We start from the raw sequence: 9,716 nt of genomic DNA, 5'->3' as shown, positions 1-9,716 counted from the left end.
AAAGAAACGATGGAAGAATCTCAGAGTTGCTGCTGAAAACCCGACTTTAGTATTTTTGTTATTTTCATACATGAAACTTCCTTCGTGTCCTCTGACTGACCAGCTGATTGTTGAACAGTGATAACAGAAAATGACGTGTAAATCCTGAGTGGTACTAATAATGTATTAAACTACAGTACATCAGTATTGTCCTCCACCTTGTAACGAAATGATGGATTAATAAATTATTTGGTGAAAATAACTTTTGTTTGATTTCATTTTACTCCTTCTCTTTGATGACGTTCATCAGGCTGCATGTAAACAGACGTGCTGCATCACCACTAACCTTTCTAAGTCGTTTTCTTTTCTGCTGTTATGGAACATTTAAAGCTGCATTAAATGATTTCAAACACGAGTGAGTCATCTAATAATTATATTAATTTTGTCATTATTGTCTGTACAGTGTGCATTACACTGGTGCAGTGTCTCCTCACAGGAAGCTGGCTCGGCCCTGTCTGAGTGGCGTCTGCTCGGCGTCTCTCTAAGAGTGACCGTGGTTATCTCGGCTTTCATAATATTTTTGATGCCCTCGGTCGTTACTCTTGTTAAATGTAAGTAGTAATCAGAGATGGGCAGTAACGCGTTACTTGTAATGCGTTACTGTAATCCGATTACTTTTTTCAAGTAACGAGTAAAGTAAGGGATTACTATTGCAAAAACGGTAATTAGATTACCGTTACTTTCCCGTAGGAACGCTGCGTTACTGCGTTACTAAAACCGTGATTTTTTTTGTGAGAATGTCTCATGACAGTGACGTAAGCGAGTGCCACGTTCGTGACAACAGCTGTGTGCAGATCAACAATGGATCATATATCGAGTGCAGAGAGAGTATGAGCGTGCAGCGTTTAAAGCGTGGAAGTACTGACCTTACTTTGAGTTTGATTCCATAAAAAGTGACAAAAACATTAGTGTCCGTTGTGCGTGGGAAGAAAGCTTCTTTTTACAGAGAAAAAAAACCCTAAACTTCCAAGCAAGCGCCGAATGCGCTATGACGTAATGGGAAACTCACAGAGAAACTCGCGGATTCTTCCACTGACCGCGGCACACCTGCACCAGGGTAAACCTCCGCCTAACCCCACTCCTGCTTTACAGGTGAAAATAGAGCAACAGGACCGCTAGTCTTTGACTTTATTTATTTTCTGCTGTGTTTTACTTGCATCTATTTGAAAGAGTGAGTGTAAACACACAAAAAAAATTATTTTATGTGCTGGAATGTGCAGAAAATAGGTTTAAATATTAACAAATTTCTTCCAGTCAGAGAATGTTGCAGATAATTAAATATTTGCTTGATGCATAAAGTTAAAAGATTAAAACTAATAAAACAAGTTTAAAAAAGAGACTTTTCCATTTGATTACATTTTGTATGATGGATTATGCAGAAAAAGTAGAATTGGGCTGAAAGATCTATCACTTTATCACCTATTCAGGTTGTAAATCATGTTTTTAAAAAGTAACTAAGTAACTAAGTAACTAAGTAATTAATTACTTTTGAAAATAAGTAATCAGTAAAGTAACGGGATTACTTTTTGGGGGAAGTAATCAGTAATTAGTTACTGATTACTTTTTTTAAGTAACTTGACCAACACTGGCAGTAATAGACTGGCTTGTTTTTTGCGCATACATGTGTGAGGACGTGCTTGTTCTCCCAGACGAGGCATCTTTGCTCGTTCACGTGACCACACGTCCCTCTTTGTTTAACATGATGTTTTAATTACATTTAATTCTGGTTTTCGTGATCTTATTTAGAAAAAAGCTGCTACTAGTGTGTGTCTTTTTTATTGTTCATTTAATGACATTTTTGTGGCTCTAAAAACATCTTGGTCACAACATCTTCATCAGTCTGTTTTTATTTTGTATTTTTGTCTGGAAATCTCCTCTCATACATTTAAGAATCCTTCCTTTGGTTTCTTTAAAGCCACCAACTTTATTATGTTTATTGGAGATTATAAGAGAAGTCGTGCCTGAGTTTACACGTGAGCAGGAGATATTATTGTTATTGCTGTTTGGGTTTGTTTTATTGCAACAAAAGGAAGAGGGACAATAGATTGTGGTTGTTTATACAAATTTCAATATCTGTCGATATTCAAGGACAAATTTTGATGTTTCAAGATATGAAACCTAAAAATGTCTAAAAACAAGGAGCAAGTGTAGAAATGTCTGCTCTTAAAGGCAGCTGTATTTCAGGGTTTCAGATTTCTTTTTTTTCTTGTGTCGTTACCACGGTGACTCTACATTTGATCTGTTTTCATGCAGTGTCATGTGTACTTACATGTAGCAATAATGATTATTACTATTATTCCACTACAGGCGGCTCATATAGAAATTGTGTCATGCACAAAGAGGAAGTGTCCTCTGTAGTTCTTGTGAACTCTCTGCTGCGTGCTGATAAGATAAAACAAGACATTTGCTAAATGGACGACTTCAGGCTTAAACCACAGGCTGCACTTCCTCTTCCCCGGGTGGCTCAGCTACAAACCAAGAGGCTTTTCAGCAGATACAAATAATCCTGTGGCAGAATAAACTGTAACCAATTACAGTGTTTTATTCATACGCAGGCATGTAGGCGCTGGGAGCTGCTCAGAATGCAGAAATTTATCAGCGAGCAGTTTAATCATCTGAAGAATCTAAAATAATCCAGACTCTTTATTTCACTAAAGCTTTGGCCTGACAGTCGCAGTCAGAGCCACACGCTCCTCCTTTATAATGATGCAGTATTCAACAGCAGCACACCACAACATGTCTAATCATTTTCTGTTTTCATGACTCCATCAGTGCTGCAGCCTGGCCCCTGTAACACAAGCCGAGCCTGTTTCAACAATAAAGCAGAGCCATCCTATCGCCTCACTGAAGGAGTCAGAGGTTTGTCTTTGTCCTCTCATTTGTCACCTAGTTATATATTTAAAGAAATCCAATGAGGTAAAACAAAATAAACCACAATATTAATCAGTTGTGAAAATAATGTGATGCAAGGTTTCTTTGCTGCATATCTTAAATTCCCCTCATGACTGTCACGGTTCTGAGTCATTTTGACCGAGCTTTTTGTGTTTTTTTTGCTTTGGTGTTTTTCTAGATTATGATTTATGTTCTGATTCTTGAGTTGTGCTGGTTTGATTTTGTGTTACGGGTTATATTTTCTGTCAAGTCTGCGTCGTTGCAGATTGTTTCCTGTTTTACTTTGAAGGTTCATGTCTGATGTCAGTGTGTTCAGTTTTACTTCCCCCCTGTCTCGTTAGCCCTAATTTCACCCAGCTGTGTCTCCCTCCTGTTTCCCATTCCCTGATTACTCCCCTGTGTATACAAGCCCTGTGTTTTCCTTTGTTCTCTGTCATGTCGTACCCTCTACATGCTTTGTCTCCTGTTCCTGTTTAGTTTCTCTGTTCCAGTTCAGTCTGTAGTACCGATGTTCTGAGTTTTGGTTTGGTGAGTTTAAGTTATCGAGGATTTTTCCTAGTGATGGTGAGATGAAGCCTCATGATAACCTGAAGCTTTCCACCCAATTGGTCGACTCATGGTTCGAAGCATTGTGATGATTCATTTGCTCTTCTGCGCCATCAAGTGGACAATTCAAGTGAAGCGGGCTCTGTGATTATAATGATGTGTAAACCTCTAAACTGAATAAATAAATTGTTTTCTTGGTTATTTATCCTGAATATTGTCTCAGTATGTGTGATACAAAAGAGAAAGTGGAAACTATCAGGACAGAGTTTTGGTATGATTGTGTAACTGTTAGCCTCAGACAGTCAGTCAATAGTATAATTCAGATCATAGATCAGTACATTTGCATATTTTTATAACTATAAAAAGAAAGCTGACACTTTCGAGACTTTATCTAATGTGTAAACATCACAGCAGATGCCTTAGATTAGAATCAGTGAGCTGTCGGCTTTCAGCCCCGACCGTGTCCGTGCTGTCTGGTGAGAAAGGCGACATCTCACTGATTCTGATGCGTCAGCGCTTTGTGTTTACGTCTTTGTGCAGAATCGGTGTACCTGCTCTCATTTACTGTCTTAGCTGTTTGGTGGTGGTTGAAATGTAGTAATATTTATATTAAAAATCGATTCAGGATTTTAATGAATCGATATCACGTTATCCAAGCTAGAATCGATTTTAATCGATAATCAAAACCCGCTAGTACCTGTGTAATCATGCTTATGTACATCTGGATAATGACACAAACTAGTATTTGGCGCTTCACTTTTTAATAAACTAAAAGACAGAAATCAGATTATAGGATCTGTAGTGTTGTTTATTTATATTATGGTGCTTATCATTTGTGATATTTATTACTGTGTGCATACTTTATTAGGAGAGATAAAATAAAATAAAAAATCTCTTCCTTCCTGGTTCCATCGAAGAAGAAATGCTCAAGTAACTATGTAACACGTACGTAATCCAATTCCATAACACAGTGTGATGGGAAATCAGCTGTGTTTTTCTGCCCATTTTATTTCGAATCTGCCGCGAACCGGTGAACCAGTCCCTGAATCAGTCACGTGGTACGGACTGCCCGCGAGGCCTCGAACGTCACTGCATACGTAATCAAAGCAAGCCTCGATACGCGCTTCACAGAAACGCCCCCGAGATTACCCGACACACGATTCGACGCTTCGACACACAGGGCACATCACAAATTTTTCCAGCAGTAAAAGCTGCGTTTTGAGGTTGAATCCCGTCTCCAAGAGTCCTGCATTTTGGGTCCACCCTCCTGTCTGCCACACAGCCCATCATGACAGTAACACAGTTGTAAAGTGTAAACAATACTTTAATGTTTAACACTTCAGTGTTTAATGTTAATGTTAGTGAATTAATGTATATGTTCCTCAGAGTCTCCACAGTGACTCAAACAAATATTTATTCTTTTAATTTGACCATCAAAAACCATCATAAAGTAAAACCTCATTTCACATTAAATTTTGTGAAGTAGACAAAGAAAATAGAAATAATCAAATACAGCATCTTCATAATGAACTAAAACACTTTACTAGTTAATTAAAATATATTTTATGTTTCTTGTATGATTGTACTGATGCTGCATATTTTGAATATTCACACCATTTAAGTTTGATCAAGAAGCTGAATTTGCAGGTGGTGATTTTTAGTTCAGAAAATAAATGAGAAGTGGAGGACGATGAAGCAACGCTGTGGTTTTACTATCATTGTTGTGTACTGGATGTTTAAAAACGATCTGTCTACACCTGTAGTTATTAGAAATATAACATAGAACAATAAAACATTAAGTTATCGTACTTGTTAAAGAGCAGTCTGCAGAAAAACAGGCTCAGTGACACCATGAAGGTTAAAGCTGGTTTGAAATGACTGACACACTGAGACGTGAATGTTTGCTGAGCGAAGCTTTAATCAGAGAAGATTTCATCAGGCTTTAAAGACACAAATGATGTAAAAACATCTATTCTCCATTAAAACGATGTAAATACAGACTGCAGTTTTCTATCAACTTTCTCTTCAGTTAACATGGACGTTACAGGTTCAGTTCCAGGTGTCACTCAAAGTGAAGCTGCAAACATTCAAAATAAAAGCACCAACAAACACATCAAAAGTAACATTTCACAAGAATTATTCTTAATAAATTGTAAACTGATGGGTGATTAACTTTTAGTAAATAATCTACTGTTAACAAAACAAATTATATTTGATAATGTTTACTAATCATGTGTAATGTTGAAGGTGAGTCTTATGTATGTACTTAGTTTCTGGTTGGTTGTTCGAATCCTCGGGGATTCAAATAAACATGAACAGTGAGTGAAAAAGCACATAAATGGTGCTCTCCAGGTTCACTGGGATTTATGGCTCTGCTTGTTTAAGCAGTAAAATTCGATTCGACTCGAGCCATTAGACAGTGAGTTTGTTACAGTCAAATCAGTAACACGATTATCGTCAGAGGTTTTGGGACGATTCCCTCTAAACTGAGCTGCATTAGTTTAAAAATGAGAATAAAAATAGCGATTTATGTTTGTATCAGTTGGCAAAAGACAAATATAAACCTAGCTGGACCTTAAATTGCTGAGTTATCACTCAGACAGTAAATTCCATGTTAGAGGTAGAAAGTGAATGAGTAGAGCGCGAGCGGAGCTTTTAAAATGAAAATGAATCATTAATAATGTTCAGCAAGGATTTAACCACATTTTTTTGATTTTTTTTTTTTTTTAATTCCTTGTTGCATAATGAGTTGGTGCATTATGAGATACACGTTGGGACAATCCCACGATCATTGAAGCATTTAATGCAAATGTATTTAAGATTATCAGGTTTGTAACAGCGAAATATGTTTTCAGAGCCAATGAAGTTCCCAATGTTTTTCAGGGCCTCTGTTGTACTGCGTTTTATTTTATCGAGATCAATGACAATGTTCTTCCTCCTTGGCTTGAATATAACTTCAAACACAAATGCCTTTGCTCCCCACTCGTGTTCAGTAAAGAGATTTTGAAGCAAATCAGTGATCTTGTAGTTTCCATTTGGATCTGCACAGCTTGTTAAACATGGAGTAGCGTAAGAGAAGAAGACCAACAAATCACCATCCTGACGTTCAAGCTTTTGACGTTCAAGATTTTTCAGAAGACGCCACTCTGCATGTTCTTTATATGCTTTCCCTTTTTCAGGGGTTACTTCTTTTATTCTGGCTGACACAAGTCTAGGAATCCTGAGGATGCCGTCATCCCATTCTAGCTTTTGGTTTTCCGTCACTGGTCTTAGGTCATCAGAGACTTGCTTTTCATGATTCGGAACACTTACGGCCACAGCATACATTGACTTCTCCCTGTCACAAAAAAGAAACACACACACACACACACACACACACACACACACACACACACACACACATTAATAGAGAGTTTTGTGACAGCTGGTAAAGATGGCTAACGTACATGTCAGACGTAATACAAAGAAATCTGTAGCAGCATTCCTCATGTTGAGGTGTCAAAGTTTCTTATTTTCCAGTTTTATTTTTATTCCATTTTGACTTTTTCGGGGTTTAATTTTGTTTCATTTCACTTCAAAGTGAGTTTTCTTGTTTCAGGTTAGTTTTTATTGTTTGAAAATGTTTAGCTGTAGTTTATTTTTTGATAGTTTTAGTGTCAGTTTTAATGTTTTTAGTTATAATTGTATGGTGGATGTAGGGAAATCATTACAGATGCTTCCTCTGCATTTTTTATTTATTTATTTATTTTTGGTTAGATTTTCAAATTCACAAAATCATGTCAGGTAGTTTTCTTTTTCTTAAGTCTAGTTTTTAATTTTATTTTTATTTTATTGAACTAGCTTTTTTTAGTTTAGTTTTAACTATAATAACTCTGCGTGTAACCATATGTCACCACCTTATAACATAGCTCAGCTCTCCCAAGCTTAGCAAACAGCCCTGATTGCACAAGAAAACAAATTTTAAAAATATTTAGTTTCAGAGACCATAGATGATGCTGACTTACTCGTCTCTGACTGTTTCTGTTAGATGATCTATGAGTGTTGCGAGCCGGTTTTGGTCTATTTCAGCCAAACTTCCAGCAGACAGACAGAAGACCATCGTCACAGTGATCCACCAGAGACCAGCCATCTGCACTCAGAGATTCATAACAGATATTGTTAGTAAGAGGTCATTTCCACTGAGGCCGTTTCTCATATCATATATCATATATCATCTCATATCTTTTCTTCATTCATTTGCACATTTGCATGGACAGGTGTTCACATCTGGAGCTGGATGTGAGACACTTTAAATGTCAGACTAAAGTCAAGTTATTTAAAATAGAATAAAATACTTTGAATAAAACTCAAATGTGGTCACTACTCACCTTTGCTTTTTTCTGTTTGTCCCCAAAAGAATTCAGTTTTAGTGGAAAACCAGTGTTTGGAAACTATCAACAAATATCCTAAAAAACATTGCACACATGTGAAAAACTTACACTGTTTATATAGCAAAACTAAATGTATCTTTGTCTCTTACCTGCAGTCAGGTTTCAGGGCAGGATTACTCAGATATCTGTTTCTCACAGGCAACGAGACATCTGAAACACTCCTGTCTGTGTCTGACCAACATACCGTTGTCTTAAGAGCCAATTACAGCAGAGCATCCTTCCTGCAGGTGTGACTTAACACTGGCGTGTCTTGATTGGTCCAAAAAACTTAACAATGGGCGGTACCCCAGCAATGGTGGTGCAAAGCAGGTTGATCTGGACGACCTAAAGCACTCCAACAAAGGGCATAAAATGATGAGGACACAAGGCATGAGAAAAAAGCAAATGGAGAAGGAGCTGCCTCCTCCTGCTGCTGCTGCAGAGACAGAGCACATGTCAGTCAGAGATTCATGCCTTTTCTCACTCTGCCACACAAACATCTCATATTTCACCTGAAAAACAAATTGATTGACTCTATAACATAAAAGAGAGAATGTAACTGGAGGGGAAAGTATTTCAGAAAATGGGAGGGGCAGAATAAGAAGAGAGCTTAATGCTAGTGCAGCGAATTCTGGCTTCAGGTGCGAAACAGGCCAAGTGAACGGCAGGCAGATGAGTTGTCAGAGTTTGTTTTTTTTCTTTCAAACCAAACAAAAAACAAGGAGCAAGAGTCCAGATATACAAAACAAAACTAGACCGGGTCAAACCATGAGTCCACGAAAAGTTCAGGGGGCCGACCGTGCACACGACAACGCCGACAGCGCAGGCAAAACCAATCAGGAGGCTGACCACTTGGAAGGCAGTGGCGGCCACCGAGCAGGTCCAGAGGTGGGCCACGATGCCAGTGGTGGCGACGAACTCTTTCCAGAGGCCATCCCCGATGGCCATGATGCCATCTTAGAGGCCTGGAAAAAGGCCGGCAGAGGCAAGGCGGAACAGGTCGAGCTGGTTCTGATGGCGGTGTTGCAACCGCAGGGCCAGACAAGGCAGGGGCTGATTGTGACAACAATAGTGAGAGTGGTGTTTGGGTACTTTTATGAGAGAGAGAAGACAAATGTGCTCCAATTATAAGTTTTTACAATTTATTATCAAAACCCTTAGAATTTCAAATTGCTTTACATGGCACAATGAACCTTGGTCTCTGTGGCTCAGACACCAAGGCTTTTGCAACCAGGCAGTAAACACTTTTTATTGCAGGTCACAGAAACTGGTGGCTCAAGAGTTGGGAGTTTGCCTTGTAATCGGATGGTTGCCGGTTCGAGCCTTGGACAGTCTCGTTCGTTGTGTCCTTGGGCAAAACACTTCACCCGTTGCCTACTAGTGGTCAGAGGGCCCGGTGGCGCCAGTGTCCGGCAGCCTCGCCTCTGTCAGTGCGCCCCAGGGTGCCATCACCAATGTGTGAATGTGTGTGTGAATGCGTGGATGACTGAATGTGTAAAGTGCTTTGGGGTCCTTAGGGACTAGTAAAGCTCTTTACAAAAATACAGGCCATTTGAATGTTAACATGATTGGTCAGAAGATTCCATAACAGCACCTTATTCATGGCCTTGGCCACATTCCATGGAGAAGGCAGCTTCTCTCTGTTTATGTCTGTTAGTATCAGAGTAACTGCACTTCCTCTTCTCTGTGTGGCCCAGCTAAAAACCACGAGGCCTTTCAGCTGATAAAAATAATGGCATGCAGGCACAGTGAGCTGCTCAGAACAGATAAATGTATCAGTGAACAGTTTAATCATCTGAAGAATTCAAAGTAATTCAAATTTTTATTTGC

The 9,716-nt window shown here is 38.8% G+C and overlaps 1 long non-coding RNA gene across 1 annotated transcript; it reads right to left on the bottom strand.

Moving 5' to 3' along the window:
* Positions 1-6,470: 6,470 nt before the first annotated feature.
* On the bottom strand, positions 6,471-8,619 carry LOC146492763 (uncharacterized). Its single transcript, XR_014871997.1, has 4 exons — positions 7,997-8,619; positions 7,845-7,922; positions 7,482-7,606; positions 6,471-6,814 (listed from the first exon to the last, which is right to left on the bottom strand). It is a non-coding gene; the product is annotated as an uncharacterized LOC146492763 (long non-coding RNA).
* Between the last annotated feature and the right edge of the window lie 1,097 nt (positions 8,620-9,716).

Source organism: Neolamprologus multifasciatus, chromosome 22, assembly GCF_963576455.1.
Source record: "Neolamprologus multifasciatus chromosome 22, fNeoMul1.2, whole genome shotgun sequence".
Classification (NCBI taxonomy): domain Eukaryota; kingdom Metazoa; phylum Chordata; class Actinopteri; order Cichliformes; family Cichlidae; genus Neolamprologus; species Neolamprologus multifasciatus.
The sequence above is the reverse complement of the archived record's forward strand: the minus strand, read 5'-3'. Positions and strand labels throughout refer to the sequence as shown.